This window comes from Rhinatrema bivittatum, chromosome 1 (assembly GCF_901001135.1).
Source record: "Rhinatrema bivittatum chromosome 1, aRhiBiv1.1, whole genome shotgun sequence".
In the NCBI taxonomy this organism is placed as follows: Eukaryota; Metazoa; Chordata; class Amphibia; order Gymnophiona; family Rhinatrematidae; genus Rhinatrema; species Rhinatrema bivittatum.
The window spans coordinates 688,998,752-689,019,007 of NC_042615.1; positions in this window are offsets into that span (position 1 = coordinate 688,998,752).

Consider the following 20,256-nt stretch of genomic DNA (forward strand, 5'->3'; position numbering starts at 1 on the left):
TATTGAATTAAATTGACAACTTCCTTCAGAATTTCAGCAGTTGATCCTCAGACAGGGGGTTTGTAAAACTGAACATCAGATAATTGTTGTTGAATTTCATTCGTGTATCGTGCAGAACTGAGAACAATAGCGCCACCTTTGTCCACAGGCTTCACTATGATATCCTTTCGCAGTTGTAATTGTTTGAAGCCCAAAGATTCTTGATGAGAAAGATTGAAAAAAAAAGACAACTGTTTTCTTCTTCAACATCTTTGAGAACCAAACGTTGGAAGGTAGAGATGATAGGATCTCCGGGTGGTGGGGGAGACCAAGTAGACTTCTTCTTGACCAAAGAATCTGACTTAGAGTGATCTGTGGCAGTCTCTGGAATTTTCTGAAAATAGGCTTTACATTGTAGATTCCTACTGAACTTGAAGAGATCACATTGAAATTGAAAAGGATCATGCTTGTTAGTTGGAACAAATTCAAGCCTTTATTCAACATTTTTCTTTGATATCCATGAGAGGGCAGCTTGAGATGTTAATAATTGCAGACGAATCCATCACTGAATTCACAGATGTTATGTGGGAGGAAATGCTGGAGAATAGTGGGAGCACGTTCTCAGTTTCTCCCATTTGGGTGCTTGAAAAGTCCATGTGCCTCTGCCCCGAGTTCCATAACCTCTGTGGATAGCTTGTCTTGAGAAATCCCCCAGTGGATTTTCTTCATTTCTCCTTCATGGAGGAGCTTCCTGCAGGCTGGCCTGGAGATGGGGCTGGCGTATAACTCCATTAGGAGATGGGGCTGGCGTATAACTCCATTAGGAGTTATACGCCAGCCCCATCTCCAGGCCCGTATAACTTCTTCATTTCTCCTTCATGGAGGAGCTGTCTATTAAAGGTGACATGTTTAGAGCCCGGATCACTACAATCTTTAACAAGCAGAGAATATATTGGTCCTTTCTTTTATAGTCTGTCTCATCTCTTTTGAACTTATTGATTTTGGTGAGTTTAAGTTCAGATTTGAATTTGTCCATACTCTTATTAAATTCCTGCAAAATAGAGTTGAAGACATCAAGGACAGTATCTCTTTTTAATGTCTCTAACATAATGAGTTTGAGCATGTAATTCTTCTAAAATGTTTTGTACCTGATCAATAACATGAGATCTCTAAAGCACTTGTTTAATATTTAAGAGCATTTTTCCCGAAAATCTGGATATTCTTATAGACTTTAGGCTCTTTAACGATACGTAATCCTTGAGGTATATGTTGATTATTCAGATATTCGATTAAGGTGGCACGATGTAGATCTGTGCGAATCTGACGTTTCTGTAAACTTATTAGATCAGACCAACTGGAGGCTAAGGAGGCTGAATCTCCATCAGAGAAAAGAGATCTATGCTTCAAGACTTCACTTAAATGATCTTGTAAAAAACTTAGAACATTATGGGCCATTGTGGGACAATATCACTCACTCTCAGGGACAGCAATAGCTTTTTTTTTTTTCATCTACCTGCCTAATAAAGTGTTATGACCTTATCCAAATGTCTTTTAAACCCCATTATGCTAGTTGCCTTAATCACATCCTCTCGCAACAGATTCCACAAAGAAAATTATTCCTTATCTGCTAATTTTCGTTCCTGTAGTACCAAGGATCAGTCCAGACGGTGGGTTATGCTCCCCATCCAGCAGATGGAGTCAGAACAAAAAGCTCGAGGGGAGGTCCTATATGACCTCATCCCTTGTGCCTCAATCCTCAGTAATTAGACTTACAAAGCCAAAGAGAAAAGAGACGGAGGGATCAAGAAGTACTCATTCTCGATAAACTGCTATCGAAAGTTTGAACTGAGTTAACCAACCCAAACGGAACTTGCAAACTGAACTGTAAAACCAACAAGCCCTGGAGTCCCAGGAGTGTCTGAAAGAAGCAGAAAAAGTAAGACTGACGAGCAGAGGCGTATCCCAAAAACAACCCCTAATTACCAGGGCGGGTGTCTGGACTGATCCTTGGTACTACAGGAACGAAAATTAGCAGGTAAAGAATAATTTTCTTTCCCCTGTACGTACCAGGATCAGTCCAGACGGTGGGATGTACCAAAGCTTCCCTACAATGGGTGGGCCGAGGAAAGCCCTGCTCGCAGGACACTATCTCCGAAGGACCCGAAAACGGGAGCCCAGACATCCAATCGATAGTGTCTAGAAAAAGTATGGAGTGACTTCCAGGTGGCCACCCTACAGATCTCCTGTGAAGATACCAACGAACTTTCTGCCCAAGATGCGGCTTGAGCACGAAGAGAGTGGGCCTTAACACCCAGTGGCGGCTGCCGACTGACCCCTACGTATGCAGAGGTAATCGTACCCTTAAGCCAGCGGGCGATGGTGGCCTTGGAAGCCATACGACCCCTCCTAGGTCCCGACCAGAGGACAAACAAATGGTCCGAGAGACGGAAGACATTGGTGGATGCCAAGTATTGCATCAGACATCTCTTGACGTAGAGGTTCCGAAGCTGCCTGGGGTCCTCCGACGAGAAGGAAGGAAGTTCCACCGACTGGTTGAGATGAAAAGAAGAGACTACCTTCGGTAGAAAAGAGGGTACCGTGTGTAAGGAAACCCCGCTGTCAGTGAAATGGAGATATGGTTCTCGGCAGGACAGAGCCTGGAGTTCCGAGATGCGTCGCGCAGAACTGATGGCCACCAGAAAAACAGTCTTAAAGGTGAGATCCTTGATGGTGGCCATCCGCAAAGGCTCGAAGGGCGAGCCACAGAGGACCCGGAGGACCAAGTTGAGACTCCAAGAAGGACAGGGTGGTCTAGACGGCGGCTTCAGCTGCCTCACCCCCTTGAGGAAATGGAGAATATCCAGATGGGATGAGAGAAGCGAATCCTTCCCGTCGTGGAGAAGGGCTCCCAACGCCACCACCTGAACCCTAATGGAGTTATACGCCAGCCCCATCTCCAGGCCAGCCTGCAGGAAGGCAAGAATCTGAACCACCGAGGCGCGACCCGGAAAAATGGAATGGGACACGCACCAATCTTCAAAAACCTTCCACACCCTCACATACGTAACGGAGGTAGACGTCTTTCTAGCCCACAGCAGAGTTGAAATTACGGCCTCCGGGTAGCCCCGGCGCCTCAACTTGCGCCTCTCAAAAGCCATGTCGCAAGACAGAAGCGATCTGCCTCCTCGAAAAATATGGGACCTTGCCTGAGAAGCCGAGGGAGGTGACAGAGGTGGATCGGCCACTCGTGAGCTAGGTGAAGAAGATCCGCGAACCACGGGCGTCGAGGCCACTCCGGCGCTACCAGGATCACCGGGCCTGAATGAGTCTCTGTCCGACTAAGCACCTTCACCACCAAGGGCCACAGGGGGAAGACATACAGGAGGACCTGCCTGGGCCACGGAAGAACTAGGGCATCGACCCCTTCCGCACCGTGCTCCCGTCTGCGACTGAAGAAGCAAACCACTCTAACCCCGGAGGAACTGATGGCCTTGAATAACCCGGTGGAAGGAAGGCTTTTGGATTTGCCTTCTGGTTCTTTATTGCTTGTAAGAGGTTAAATTCTGAAGTAATGGCCCCCAGCTGTTATATCGGAACTAGTCTCTGATTTTTCCTCAATGCCCTTGGAACTGGGAAACTAGCTGGAAACACTGAATTTCAGCCTGAGAAAGGAGAAGCTTTACTAATGCCTCATATTAAGAAGATAGACCTGTAAGACCTTCAATTATTTCACTTGATTCTATTTGGGACACAGTTCAAATGCTAAATACTAGTATTTCCAATCAGTTGGCTCCTGTATACTTGAATATGGAAAAACTTGATACATGTTTAAAATCTTTGAAAAATGAATCTTTAATGAATAAGAAATCCATTGAAGTATTGGAACAAGATATTAAAGATAAATCATTGCTGTATCCTTCTTTGATTAAGGAAAAACATCTGTTTTCCACTAGGTTAGAAAATATGGAGAATGTTAAGAGGGAAAAATCAGTAAATAAATTATTCCGCTATACAAATAGGTGCTTATTTATGTAGAAAGTGACCATGATACAGCGCCCTTGCAACCAGTGGCTTATATGTGTAAGCCTTTACAAGCGCTGGGGCTTTTTAATCATCTCACTTTGTTGAGAGATTGATGTATTCCCCGGAGGGTTATACAGCATTGCACTTATCTTTGCATGAAAAGTCCACAATGCAGCTGTATTTGAATTTTCCAAGCTTGTATTTTAAAAGTTCAATAATGCAGTGATGGGAAAAATCTGCATTTTGTAAATTTTCCTAGGGATCAGTTTACTTCTCCAAATGATAGAGAAGAAATACATGCTTGAAGTTCTTAAAGTGCCTGAACGGGCTCTCCCATTAACAACATTAATTTATTATATACCTCCTTTTAAAAAGGATTTGTTAGATCAAAAAGGAGTTCAGGTTTTAACTCCTGTAGTACTCCTCAATTAAACCTTATGGAAATTTTGGAAACATCACAGAAGGACATTGATAGTCTCTTTCCTCCTGGAGGCTGATGAAGAATGGATATTGAAAATGTTTTTCCCGACACCGCCGAGAGACTTTTATGGGCCTCAAAATTAATGTTTTTCCAGATTTGTCTAATGCAACACAAAAAAGAAGAAAACAGTTTTTATTGTTAAGACCTAAGGTTATAGAGCTTGGAGCAAAGTTTCTGCTTAAGTTTCCTTGTAAATGTACTATCAAGTATCAGGATTTTTCCTATTTTTTTTTCCTTGCCACTCCAGCTTTCTACTTTTCTTTCAGACAAAAGCGTACCTGTTCTTAGTTCTTCTCCTATCATGCATGTGTGAGTGTAACTTACAGAATCTAGATCGGTATTTAATGGATTAGCACTCTGTACAGCAGGTTTTTTCCTCTTTTTTTTTTTTGTTGTTAATTTTGCCTGAGCTTGTGATAATGGATCCTCTGATTGAGGACTTGTAGTAGGAACAGAGATATTAAGAATATTTTCTTATGTATAGTAATACATTGTGTTTGTATTGTTTTTTTCTTTATATTTCTTATCTCTGATTTCATATTGAGTTTTTTTTTTCTTGAAGTATATTTGTTAAAAGTATAAACAAATAAAATAAAAGATATATATATATTATACTTTAAAAAAAAAAATCTCCCATTGTATGAGGTATGAAACAAATAGCACATTGCTTAGGTATAAAGGGTCAATAAACTTGATATGCCCAAATCACTTATTTAAAGGGAGTACAGATGCTGAAACTTTGACATTGTAAATATGCCTAATGGATACAGTTCTGTAGCTGCTGCTGTAAAATATGGACACCTACATAAACAGTCAAAAAATTACAAATGTGTAGAAGGGCTGCATATAATTAGTTAGCCAAATAGTTGCTTTTCTAGCGTGTAGCAGAAGGACTCAGGACCAATGGGTATAGGGTACTCCTGTTAGCAGTTGGAGACGGATCAGATTTCAATCTGGTGTCAGCCCCAGTACATATACCCCTGCAGGAAGTGCAGCTCTTCAGTATTTTCCGTCTCCATAGCAGATAGGGACTATCTGCACGCTCTCTCAGTGTTAGAACCAAATTCAAAGAAGAAAACCAAAATTTAAAGGAGAAACCTACCTGAAGACGAGCCCCGCTCTCCTGCGGTGATACCCTCACGTCCCTCCCCCAGTTGAGATTCCCGAGGTGATTTCCGTGGTCCCTCAGAGGTGAGCCTTGGTCCGGCGACAGAATCACGGCAAGGACCTAGCCCCCGATCCTCGGGCGTTACTGAGAGGCAACGGGTGCACCCTCGAGCGCGGCGGTGAAGGTATTTGCCCTCTCCCCCCACAGCCGGAGACTGTCCAGGACAAAACTGGGAAGCACAGAAGACAAGGTAAGGTAGAAATCTTCTGCTTGAATCCGGTCTCCAAGGATCGAGGAGGAGCACAGGTCACTGGCTGAGACTGGTGCCACCGGGTTAATCCGCCCTAGCAGGGCCAGGCCCCGGCTATTTCCAAGGGTCTACCCACGTGGAGTCACTCCTAGGGGGTTGCCGTATTGCCCGCGTGCTCGCCATCTTGGCCCTATTCGCCGCGCCGTTCGAGCCGAGCGCGGCACACAAAGCACATGTGCGCATAGACTTACACACACATAATCCTTGTGCGCATAAGTTGCACGCACAAGAGCTGGGCGCACAAGAATATGCGCGCCCTGCATGCCTACCGAGCTGTGCGCGTATCTATGGCTGGACGCACAACTCACACGCGCATCGGAGCGCATAAGAGTTTACACGCTGACAGCCATGGCACCACCAGAAACAGGAATAAAGGCTCAAGGCCTCTGCCCAGCATGCCACATCAGAGCCGCACAAAGCGAGGAGGCCAACGCCCTGTGCACTCAGTGTGAGGAGGCCCTGGGAGATCCAGTTCAGGGCCAGTCCCACCCAGGGCTGAATACTAGCTCCTCAGGGGGTACCCCCAGACCTAGTAGATCCCAGGGGGACCCCACAGACGGGGACCCCCAGGGAGCCAGCGCCCCTCAGCTTGGATCCAGCGTCTATCTCATGGGTGGAGTTCTTCAAAGGGATTCACGCCTTTGTTCAAATGCAAACTGAACCTCTGGCTGAGCAGCCACATGCTCCACCGGAGGACCCTTGTGCTCCAGGACCTTCAAGACCTAGGCACAGGCTCCCACTACCCAGAAGCCTTACCTATGGGGACATGTACATCTCTGAAGAGGAAGCCGAGCCCCTAGAAGAGAGGGAACTCCCCCCGGGGACAGAGCCTCACCGAACCATGAGACGCTTCTTCACAAAGGACGAGCTCCCGGACCTAGCCACCCAATGTCTGACGGAGCTCGCTAGCCCGAGCCCAGGTACTTCGGGGGAACCTAAACCGAACCCTCTGCTGGAGGGTCTTCGCCAGACTTCTCGCCATTTCCCTCTGTTATAAGCGGCACAACAGCTGATGGACCTGGAATGGAATGCTCCAGAGTCCACTTTCAAAAGGGGACGAGCTTGGCAGCCATTTACCCCCTGGACCCGGCCACCAAAGATCTTCTTGCATGCCCAAGAGTTGATGCCATGGTCTGCGTGGTCTCAAAGCACACCACTATCCCATTGGAGGAAGGGGCAGCACTCAAGGATGCACATGACCGGCGTCTGAAATCCATCCTTAAACAGTCCTTTGATGTAGCAGCTATTTCTCTGCAAATTGCGGCCTGCTGCACCATAGTGACAAGTGCCTGCTTAACTCAGACCAGGAACAACACCCGGGAGAGATCATGGAACCCGCAATATCATTCCTCGCGGACGCTGCTTCCGACCTAGTGCGCACAGCGGCCAGAAGAGTGTCATCGGTGGTGGCGGCCAGGAGGCAACTCTGGCTCCGAAGCTGGTCAGCCGACGCATCTTCCAAAACACGCCTCACAAGGATGCCCTTCAAAGGATCCCTCCTGTTCGGCAGCGAACTAGAGAAACTGGCCAACAAATGGGGCGAGTCCCCATTGCTGCGCCTGCCGGAGGATAAGACGAAGAAAAACCAGCGACCCTTCCCCAGGTCCTCTAGGGGCAGAAGTTCACAGCACTTCAATCCTTACAGAAGCAACTATCAAGCGCCCCGACGGGCAGGAACCAGTCCTTTCGGAACAAGCACAACAAGAGGGGAACCAGTTCGGGTCCAGGCTCCAGCCATACCCCACAATGAGATTCAGCCGACCCGTCCAAGGGAAGAAGCCATAGGGGGCAGACTAGCCCTATTCTACCCCAGATGGGTCAAGTTAACTTCGGCCAAGTGGGTCCTAGCCATCATGCGGGAGGGGTACTACCTGGATTTTCTACGAACCCCTCCGGACAAGTTCGTGGAGTCTCCCTGCCATGACCTCTTCAAGAGGGCGGCAGTGGAAGCTACACTGTCCAGACTACTGGCCCTCGCGGCCATAACCCCGGTGCCTCCACAAGAAATAAATACTGGACATTATTCCATTTATTTTATCGTCCCCAAGAAAGAGGGAACATTCAGGCCCATCCTGGACCTCAAGTCGGTCAACCGCCACCTGAGGATTCCCCGCTTCCGCATGGAAACCCTACGATCCGTAATAAAGGCGATATAACCAGGAGAGTTTCTCACATCCCTGGATCTGTTGGAGGCCTACCTACACATCCCAATTAATCAGGAACACCTACGCTTCAAAGTCCTGGACCGTCACTACCAGTTCCGGGCACTACCCTTCAGGTTAGCCACAGCACCCCAGACGTTCACCAAGGTAATAGTGGTGGTGGCGGCAACACTGAGGAAGGAAGGAATCCTCGTATAGCCTTACCTAGACGATTGGCTGATCAGGGCAAAGTCACCAGAGGAAAGCCACCAAGCAACCAGCAGAGTCATAACTCTACTGGAGAGCCTAGAATGGGTGGTCAACACCAACAAAAGTTCCCTACAGCCCTCACAGTCATTGGAATACCTAGGAGTCCGATTCGACACCAAAAAAGACAAGGTCAGCCTGACCCCCACAAGGAGATCAAAACTGTGGAACGGGTTGCAAACCTTGCTGAATGACCTTCGTCGCACAGCATGGGATTACCTGCAAGTCCTCGGGCTTATGGCATCCACACTGGAAGTTGTTCCATGGGCACGAGCCCACATGAGGCCCCTACAGCGCTCACTTCTATCATGGTGGAACCCTCTGTCCCAGAACTACACCATACGCCTATCACTCCCGGGCAGTGTCCGGACCCAACTACGGTGGTTGCTGCAGGCCAGCCACATGAGTTGGGGATCAAGACTATCCTCCCCAACCTGGACCCTACTCACTACAGATGCCAGTCTACAAGGATGGGGAGCACACTGCGAGGAGTTAACCGCCCAAGGGCAGTGGAAAGCAGAAGAGGCGGGATGGAACACCAACCGCCTAGAAGCGCGGGCAGTCAGACTAGCCTGTCTGCGGTTCGCTCACAGACTTCGAGACAAAGCGGTCAGAGTAATGTCGGACAATGCCACAACAGTGGCCTACATCAACCGACGGGGGAACCAGAAGCCAACAGGTGTCCCTGGAAATAGACCTCCTGATGGTGTGGGCGGAAGCAAATCTCCCAGAGATCTCAGCCGTCCACATCGCCAGGAAAGACAACGTCATGGCGGACTACCTCAGCAGGGAAAGTCTAGACCCAGGAGAATGGAGGCTGTCAGCCACAGCCTTCCAAATGATAGTGAAATGGTGGGGGACACTGGACATGGACCTTCTGGCAAACAGATCCAACGCCCAAGTACCCAGATACTTCAGCTGCAGGCGGGAACCACAGGCCCAAGGGATCGATGCCCTGGTACAGACCTGGCCACCGGGGACCCTATTATACGCCTTCCCGCCGTGGCCCCTATTGGGCGCAATCATTCACAAGATACAGCTACACAGGGGACTAGTTCTTCTGGTGGCTCCGGATTGGCTAAGAAGACCGTGGTATGCAGACATGAGAAGACTGCTGGCAGGGAACCCCCTGCCACTGCCTCCACACAGGGACCTGCTACAACAAGGTCCGATCCTCCACGAGGACCCAGCTCAATGCTCTCTTACGGTCTGGCCATTGAAAGGGCCTGCCTGAGAAAGAGCGGATACGCGGGGGGCTGTTTTCGACACCCTCCTCAGAGCACGCAAGTTCTCCACATCGTTAACATACATAAGAATTTGGAGAGTATTTGAAGCCTGGTGCAAAGACCACCACATCAAGCCTCGCTCATTTAAAGTTCCCGAGATCCTGGCATTCTTATAGAATGGACTACAGAAGGGAATGTCCCTCAACTCCATCAAGGTACAGGTGGCCGCATTGTCATGCTACGGTTCCAGGAGCGAGGGCAACAGCATAGCTTCTCACCCGGACGTGCCACGCTTCCTGAAAGGAGTCAAACACATTTGCCCACCACTAAAGTGGCCGGTGCCTCTGTGGAATCTCAATATCGTTTTGGATTTCCTAGCGGGAACCGCCTTCAGACCCCTCCAAGACCTGTCCCTCCGCTTGTTAACCTTAAAGATGGCCTTTTTGCTGGCAGTTTGTTCCACCCGCCGCATCTCGGAGCTACAAGCACTATCCTGCCGTGAGCCGTTCCTCAGGCTCACCCCGGGATCCATCCAACTACGCACGGTTCCCTCGTTCCTCCCCAAAGTGTTCTCACACTTCCATCTTAACCAGACTATCTCGCTACCATCGGCGGATGACTTGAAAAGTTCCGAAGAAGCCCGTAGTCCATGCCATCTCAACATCGCCAGACTCCTATCCAGATATCTGGAAATGTCGGAACCTGTACGAAAAACAGACCACCTTTTCATCCTTCACAGCAGAAAGAGACCAGAAGAAGCGGCCTCGCGAGCAACCATAGCCTGCTGGATCAAGGAAGTTATCAGGGCGGCTTACGTAGAAGCAGGCAAGACACCGCCTCTACAGGTCAAGGTCCATTCTACCAGAGCCCAGGCAGTAACCTGGGCAGAAACTAGAATGCTGCCACCCGCCGAGATCTGCAGGGCGGCGACATGGTCCTCCATCCATACCTTCTCCAGATTCTACCGTCTGGATGTTCAGGCTCGGGAGGACACGGCCTTTGCAAGGGCAGTACTAAGTGGGTCACGGGCAGCCTCCCACCCAGTTCAGGAGTAGCTTTTATACAGCCCATTGGTCCTGAGTCCATCTGCTACACGCTAGGAAATGGAGAAATTACTTACCTGATAATTTCGTTTTCCTTAGTGTAGACAGATGGACTCAGCATCCCACCCTTGGCTGCCGCTACGCATGGTCTTTCAAATGATTCAAGGGTAAGCCATGTTTTCATTTACCTAGGGCATCCACCCTGCCGGGTGTCGACACTTTCCGGTCGAGTACACTGGCGGTCTCCAGCTATAGTTAATCAACCAATCCAAGCTAATCAAGTTATAACGTTTAACCAAGTTATGAAGTTATTCAAGTTAATCAATCAGTCAGTCACACATTATATCCACAATGCTTTTCGAGGAGAATACTGAAGAGCTGCACTTCCTGCAGGGGTATATGTACTAGGGGCTGACATCAGATTGAAATCTGATCCATCTCCAACTGCTAACAGGAGTACACTATACCCATTGGTCCTGAGTCTATCTGTCTACACTAAGGAAAACGAAATTATCAGGTAAGTAATTTCTCCAATCTTAGCTGCTGTTTTTAATGCTATGGTTTTGTTTTGGGGTTTGTTTTGTTTTTGCCATTCAAGTTTCTCAGGCTCCTCTTTTACCTACTTATAGAATGCTGTTCATTGAATCTGAGCTCCACAGAGTCTGCCTGAGATAACATATGTTCCAGCTGAGCTATGAAGTAAGCTATGACAGAAAGCAGTGCAGTCAGCTAACCAATGGGATAGGATCTATTTGGAGACAGCGACTCCTAATCAGTTTCTGTCGAAAGAGACAAAAAGCTGATTGGAGACGCGGTGAGGCGCTGCCTGTTCCAAGTAGAAGGCAAGCGCCCTTTTTCAATCCTGTCTGTGTAGAGCACACTCACCCTGGTGAGCATGAAGCCTTGCGAAAAAAAGAAGGCAACACAATAGACTGGTTGAGATGAAACTGACAGCACCCTGGGAAGGAACTTCGGGTGCATTCGCAGGACCATCTTATGACAAAACTTTGTATAAGGTGGATATGACTCAAGAGCTGATGTGACTGTGACTAAGAAGATAACTTTCCAGGAAAGGTACTTCAAATCGCAAGAATGCAATGGCTCAAAAGGAGATTTCATGAGTTGCAAGAGGGCTATGTTGAGAGCCCAGGAGACGGCAAGTGGAGGGCTTCAGTTGTAATAAGCCCCTCATGAATCGTCCCACAAGTGGATGGAAGAAAGCACAGTACCATCCATACCCTGATGGTATGACCCAATGGCACTGAGGTGAATCCTCACTGAAGTGGGCTGAAGACCAGATTCTGAGAGAGAAAATAGGTAGTCTAAGAATGCGGGAGAGGAGAGCAAGAGAAAGGATCCAGACCACGTTCCTCGCACCAAGATGAAAACCTTTTCCACTTTAGATTATAAGATTTTCTGGTGGAAGGTTTTCTGGACTCCAGAATAACATGTGACACCCCTTCCGAAAGGCCAAGGGCCCACACCGTCACCCTCTGGCTGAGGGAGCAGAAGTGGGACACTTTCCTGCTTTCCAGGGAGGCGTACAGGTCTATGTCCAGTGTCCCCCAGGAGCGAAATATCCTGTTTGCTACCTCTTGACTGAGGGACCACTCGTGAGGCCTGAACACCTGGCGCAAGGCATCCGCTAAGGTGTTGTCCACCCCCAGAAAGTACACTGCCCAGAGGGTGATACTGTTTTTGATGGCCCACAACCAAGTGCGGACTGCCTCCTGACAAAGGGGTAAAGATCCCGTTCCCCTTTGTTTGTTCAGATACCACATAGCAACCTGATTGTCAGTCTGACCTAGAACCACTTTGTTCAGGAGCTGCTCTCGGAACACCTGAAGGGTGTACCGAATTGCTTGCAACTCCAAAAGGTTGACATGGAGCTGCAATGCCTGAGCAGACCAAAACCGCTGCGTGTGGAAGCCTGCAACATGTGCTCCCCAGCCCATCCGAGATACTTCAGTGGTGAGGGTGGCCTGGGGTTGAGGGCTCCAAAAGGAGTATCCCCACTCCAGATTTGAGGGGGTTACCCACCACTGGAGAGACTGTTGCAACAATGTCGTGCTGAGAATACAAGCACGCAAGTCCTGAGTAGCCTGCCACCACTGTGCTCTGCACATGTGCAGTCGCCATGTGGCCCAGCAGACAGAGGAATTGGTGTGCCGAGACATGATGGCAGCTGGAGTCCTCTCGAGCAAGAGCCATGAGGGTCTCCACCCTATCCCGGGGCAGGAAAGCCTTCACCTGGACAGTGTCCAGGTGAACTCCGATAAAGTCCAGTAGCAATGATGGTTGGAGGTGGGATTTTGGATAGTTGTTCAGAAATCCCAGGGTCTCTAAAGTCTAGATCATAATGTGCATGGCACTCTGAGCCTCTTGTCGAGAGTTGCCCTTGATAAGCCAATTGTCTAGGTAAGGAAAAACATGAATCCCCTGCCTTCGAAAATGGGCTCTAACAACCGCTAGACATTTGCTAAAGACCCGGGGCACAGATGCCAAGCCAAAGGGCAGAATGCAATACTGATAGTGATTCCCGACCAGGAATCGCAGGTACTGCCGATCCAACTGAAAGATGGGGATATGGGCATATGCTCCTTTTAGATCGAGGGAACAGAGCCACTCTCCCGCCTTGAAAAGGGGAATCAGCTTGCCTAGCGAGACCATTTTGAACTTTTCCTTCACTAAAAAACTGTTTAAAGCTCTCAGGTCCAGAATGGGTCAGAAGCCACCTGTTTTCTTGGGGATTAGAAAATACGTGGAGTAGAACCCCTGGCCCTGTTGGCTGGGCAGGACGGGTTCTATTGTTTGAGCCAGAACGAGGGTGGAGAGCTCTATCCAAAGTATCTGTAAATCTTCTGTTTCTCTCCATCAGGGTAGCGAGATAGAAGTCACTGGAAATGCAATTTGCAAACCTGATGCATGATGGACAGGACCCAAAGGTCCGATGTGATAGAGGCCCATCGATCTGCGAACAGCTGGAGCCAACCCCCGAGTAGGGGGACAACGTCTGGCGGAGAAGGTTGGCTCATGCTCCCTGACCACCACTTAAAACACTATGGAGGGGTTCTGCAGCAGAACAGTGGTTGTCCGGGATGGCTGAGGTTGTCTTGGCCTCGCCCTGGGAGTAGGCCATTGAGCCCTGGATCTCTGTGTTGGTGGGTAGTATTTTTGAGGCCGATAAAAGGCCCTCTTGGGTACTGCCCTAGGGGCTTCTTGGATGGCTGGGTGTCAGAGGTACTAGTTGACAACTGCTGAAGGGTCTCCTAATAGTCCTTCAGCTGTGCCACCGCTTCCTTAATTCTGTCTCCAAACAGATTTTCCTCTGTACACAGCAAATCAGCCAGTCTTGGATTTCAGGGCACAAGTCTGAGGCTAGGAGCCATGCTGTCCGCCAGGCTCCTGTGCCCGCTGCAGTGGTTCTCATGGCTGTCTCAAAGATGTCATAAGCAGAGCAAACCTCATGCTTATCGCACTCCAGGCCCTGCTGGATGATTGTCTGAAAATATTCCTGGAATTGCTGTGGTAGGTGCTCACTAAATTCAAGAGCCTGCTTCCACAAGTTCCTGGAATACTGCCCCATGTATAATTGGTAGCAAGCTATCTGGGCAGTCAACATGGCGCCTGGGAACACCCGGCGTCCGAGGGCATCGAGAGCCCTATGCTCTCGCCCTGGGGGAGCTGAAGCATGGGTGGCGTATCCTCTTTGCCTTCTTCAGTATTGATTCTACCACCACCAATTGGTGTGGGAGTTGACGGCGGTCAAATCCAGTGGAAGGCTGGACTTCTGGTTAACTGGTAGCACCAAGATGGGGTGTTCCCAAAGGCAGGTTACCAGCTCCTTGAAGATGTCATGGACTGGCACTGCCACTGCCACAACCTCTTTCAGGGCATCTATGAATTGTAGAATCTCAAGTATCTTGTACCTGGTGTCCTGCTCTGTTAAAAGCTGGAAAGCCACCGATCCTGCCATGGCCTTTACGAATCCCACAAAGGAGAGATCCTCCGGGGCAGATTTCCAGTCGCTCTTCTGGTGGAGAGGGCTCTGAAGGCAGATCCTCAGATTCCTCAGAGGGAGGACATGGATGCCTCCCCCTCCCAGGGATTGTAAGGAGACTCTTCCCCCCCCCCCCTTCACTGTGATTCCCCTGGGGATGTGGGGGGTTGAAGACTCAACAATAGGTGAGACGTAGGCCTCAAGGGCACCAAGACAGGAGCCAGAGACATTGATGGGCCTCAAGGTCGCAGGAGCACTGATGGATCCAACGGTATCGGTGGGATTGGAGGCCCCGAAGGTATTGATGGAATCAATCCCAAGGGCCCTGGGAGGTCTCTGAGGCCAAGGACAGATCTGACCGCTTGGACCCGAACAATTTCTCCATTTTATCAAGACTCAGATTATTATTTTATTTTTTTTTATTAGTGAATGTCAGTAATTGGAGAGGAAAACCTTTTTTCCCAACAAGGCTTATAGAGGCTTTTTGTTAAAGCTGCCCCATCTTATTTTAAATGCCAATCTTGGATACAGCATTCAAAATCTATCTATCTATCTATTGGCATACTTCTGTTAGGATGTACTAATGAAATTAGAGTTTCCCTGATGAGCTTTAGAATGGTTATGGCTTTGGCTCTAGCTCAGTGGAAGACTGCTTTGAAAAGAAAAAAACATTAGTTCTGTTGAAAGTAGTTGTCCAGATCACCCACAGAAAAAAAAGAAGGCTGTGTCTTTAAACAGGGAATATGCTGACATGTTTATATATCTCTGGAAGGAATGAAAATGGCCCGAGATAGATGACTGAATTTTCATTTTAGCCCTCACTATGTGTTTTTGGACATCTCCATGCCTGTTAATGAATGACACAGACTCCTTTTAGTTTGTTTTGTTATGTTACCATCATTTATTTTGTACAAGTCTTAAAATCAATAAAGAAATGTTAAAAAAAAAAAGGAAATAGGGTCTAACAACTACATAAATGGGAGCAACAGGGGGCTGATAAGTGGGGAAAGTCAAGAGCTGGGAAGAGGGGAAAGACATGGAATGAAGGCAAAAAATGGAGGGAGCCAGATGGAATTTTGGGGTATATGTGTTGTGGGGGGGGGGGGGGGGGGGGGAGGAAGGGAGCTAAAGAAAAAGAAATAGAGGGCTGGGAGGTGGGATAGAGCCAATGAGGGACCTGCCAAACTGTGGAGACAGGGGAGAAGAGTGAGATGAAGAGCATGTAATGGGGAAAGGAAGGGCTGAGATTCAGTAAAGAGCTCAGGTGGTTCCAATGGGGAAAAAGGCAGGGACAAAGTCTTGAATTTCCATGGATAGCAACTCCAACAGAGAATAGGACAAGTTTAGTAGACAGGGTGTGCTATCATCCTTCAAACCAGAAGCAGGAGTAGCCTAGTGGTTACAGCAGCAGGCTATGAACCAAGAAAGCCAGCATTCAAATCCCATTGACCATCCTTGGGCAAGTCACTTCACCCTCTATTACCTCAGGTACAAACGGAGGATAACTTTCAAACACCTGCATGCACGCGCCTATGTACAGGGGTGTGCAAAAATCTACGCCGGTATTTTATAACCTGCATATATACAATACACGCAGGTTATAAAAGGTGTAGGGACCTTCATTTTCAGTTTTTATTGCTCTTTATTTTTCTCAGGAAGTTTCCAGGGTTTATTATAAGAACAAAAACAGGAGAAAATCAGTTGCTGTCTATGCTGATGCACTATTACTGTCGATGCCAATACTGCATGAGAAGAGGCCACATTTTCCTGAATCACTTGAAGATGATCAGTGGCTGGCATCTGGTCCCTTGGAGGCTGTTTCGATTCCCAAAAATTATTTTAGGGCGAGTTGTCCTCTCTACGGGAATGCTATAGGGGATTTAAGGCAGCAGTCAGACGTCCTTGATGCTGGTATTGAAGAAGGATGGGAAGAGCTGGGTGACAGCTTATCTCTCCCTGGTTCTTACAGGTGCTCAACGTCAAAAAGGATCAATGCACTCCCGTTTGGTGCAACCTCTGGGTCCATCGATGTTGATGCTTCCATTTCTAATGAGCTGGACTTAGCTCTCCCAAAAAGCTTCATCAGCTCTAGTGGAAAGAATGTCCAGTAAGGGTCATCACCTTACATTGTGGAGCATCATAAAATGTTATGGTCCTCCCTCAGGCAAAGCACACATCTATCGTGAGATCAGTGATAGACATGATGCATTTGCACTAGGGGCACTTATTTAAGCCAGTGGCCTTCACCTTCCAGGACACGAGCTGAAAAAAAATAAGACAACTGAATAGCTCAATTTTAACAAAAACCTAACTGATATCACTCAGTACATCAATGTCAATGCATCTGGTGGCCAATGAAAAAATAAAGAAAACTTGAAATAACACAAGAAACTCTACTAAGAGAGGCTAAGAAGCATGGAAATGATAGAACAACAAAGTCCTGCACAAGAATAGAAGATTTCTGAGAAACTTTTCTCCAAGAAAGAAAGAGAACCACCACGATTGTGGGCTCTGTGGAAAAATGACGGCTGAGGTGGTCCTATGTGATGGGGTGATGCAGCTAGTACCGCATATGCTCAATCAAGCATGCCAAAAGCTTCAAGAAACTTTTGTGTAACTCTTCTGCATCAGGCTCCATCAGATAATGTCATGTCATTGGTAAGGACTTAGCATCATGTTTGTCCTTAGAGAAATGACTGCTGCTTGGTGCAGTTGGTCCAAGAACCCAAGAAATATATTACCACCCTAGACTTGGTCCACAGTGGAATGAGGACTTTGTCTAGGGTAACACCATAAGTGTTACAGTAGTGGAACCACTGGGCAACAGTAACAACAAATTGATCAAATTTGATATACATACTGGAGTAAAAGGCCAGGAAAAAACTGTAGTGGTTTGCCTGATTATGAAAGAATGAAGAAGCTGGTTAGAAAGAAACTAAAGGGATTCAACATAAGGGTTCAAGGTGTGCATGAGGCAGGGGATAGTTCAAAAATACCACAATGGAAGCTCCGATGAACTGTATCCTGCTCATTAAAAAAGAGAGGAAAAGGATCAAGAAGTTACAAGCGTGGGTACTTACAGGCCGATACAGTACAGTGCGCGTGTTTGATGCGCTAGCGCTACCCCTTATTCAGTAAGGGGTCAAAAACGTGCGTCCAACCCCCCCCCCCCCCAAACCTAACAGCGCCCGCAACATGCAAATGCACGTTGATGGCCCTATTAGGTATTCCCGCGCAATTCAGTAAGTAAAATGTGCAGCCTAGGCGCTAATTTCTGCCGGCGCCGGGGAAGTGCACAGAAAAGCAGTAAAAACTGCTTTTCTGTGCACCCTCCGACTTAATATCATAGCGATATTAAGTCGGAGGTCCCGAAGGGTAAAAAAGAAAAAAAAATTCGAAGTAGGTCCGTGGCTCGCGAGTTGAAAACCGGATGCTCAATTTAGACGGCGTCCGGTTTCCGAACCCATGGCTGTCAGCAGGCTTGAGAACAGACGCCGGCAAAATTGAGCGTCGGCTGTCAAACCTGCTGACAGCTGTCACTCTAGTCCCTAAAGAGGCGCTAGGACGCGCTAGTGTCCCTAGCGCCTCTTTTTACCTGTTTCTACTGCCGGACCTAACTTGCATACTTGAATTGCGCGCACAGGAGAGTGGCCTGCTCTCCCGTGGACTTTACTGTATCGGCCCGATAGTGAGGTGAGAGAGTGGAAAAGGCACCCTAGTGATGAAAATAGAATGGAGCACAAACAATGCCACAGAAGATGTAAAACACTGATAAAACAGGCCAAAAAGGATTTCAAGAAACTGGTAATCCAGTCAACATACTGTATTTTGACCTTAAAAAGCAATCAACAAAGTACTGAATGGGAGATTACTCAGAAATCCGATAGGCTATGGGATAGGTGCTAGCATCAGGGCCGGTGCAAGGGTATTGGATGCCCTAAGCGACCCTTGCGCTGCCGCCCCCCCCCCCCCCCCACCTGTTTTGGCGCCGACTGTGTGCTGCTCGCAGCCCTGAGAAGCACACAGTCTCTATTTCTTTTTGCCGCGAACAGGAGAGGCCCCGCTTGCGGCACCATGTGGCTGCTCTTCGGCGCCCCCTATGGCTCGGCGCCCTAGGTGACCGCCGAAGTTTGCCTAATGGACGTGCCGGCCCTAGTCAACCTACATTCATAGATCAGTATCTGGTTAAAGGGAAGGAGACTGCGAGTGCTATTGAATGGACAGTTCTCAAAATGAAAGTACTCTCAAAAAGAGTACCCCAAAAGGTCAATAGTAGGACTGGTACTATTCTAGGGAAGAGCAACAAGCGAGGTTGTGAAATTCACAGCAGAATCTATGAACATTGGGAATTTGGGTATCCAAGTGACAAATGAGAGTGGAGTAGCAGCTTAATGGTTTAGAGCAGCAGGTTATGAACCAGGCAAGTTACTTCTCCCCTCTGTTGCCTCGTGTACAAATTTAGATTGTATTCCCTCTGAGAATGGAAAGTCCTCTGGTACCTGAACATAATCTGCTTTGAAGAGGCTAACCCATCATGAAATGTGTGTGTGTGTGTGTGTGTGTGTGTGTGTGTGTGTGTGTGTGTGTGCGCGCAAAGCGATGGACGCTGGAAGAAAAAAAATCCACTTTGAAAAACTGCTCACAAGAGAGGAACCTTAGATTTACTGTGGATCTCACACAAACTATCAGCACAGTTTGCAGCAGCCAAAAAGCCAACCATATGTTAGGGATAATTTGGAAAACATCAATAACATATCTGAGGATATTATTGTGCCTCTGTTTAGAGGTCTGGTGTAGACACCCATGGAGTACTGCAAGCAGTTCTGGTTGCCCCATCTCAAAAAGGATGTGGCCAGCGAGAATGGTGAGAGGACTGGGGCATCTATCAAAACAGAAAAGGTTAGGGCTTTTAGACTGAGGGGGCGACATGATATAGGGCTACAAGATCATGAGGGGAGAAGAACAAACCACAAGTAATACTAGGACCACAGGGCATCCAAAAAAACTATATGCTAAGAAACACAAGAAACTATTTCTTTAGTCAGTGGATAGTTACACTATGGAATTCGTTGCCACTGGATGTAGTTAACAGCAAGCAGCATAGCAGAGTTTAAGAAGGGTCTAGATGAGTTCATAAACAGACAGAGATTGGTTGAGAGCTGGGTTGCTACACGATTATAGATATACAGGGAACCCTTCAGATGTTGGGTGTTACTAATAACTTTGCAGCTACTGTCAAAGATAAGGTGCTGGGCTCGATGGACCATTGGTCCAACCCAGTTTGGCCGTTCTTATGTTCTTAAGGATGGGAAATAGATGGAAGAGAAGAAGTTGTAAAGCATTGGTAATGAAGGGAAAGAGATCGCTGGAGCAGATGGAAAAATAAGATGAAAGAAAAGATATCAGAGACGGGTAAGGGAGAAATACATAAAGGAAAACAAAGTGCAAAGGAGAACCAGGAAATGACATTAGAAGCCAGAACATATGAAAGCGGAGAAGAGGCCAAGGGGGCAGGAGGGAATCCCTAACACCACCAAGATAGAATATAATGCTTTTTTCTCTATCTGCAATTTATTTGTATTATTTAAAATTGCAAGTATTCCCAGACAGCCCACGTTTAACACTCACTGCTGTACACCATAACTATTTTCTGCATGTAGTACGGATGAATCTAATAC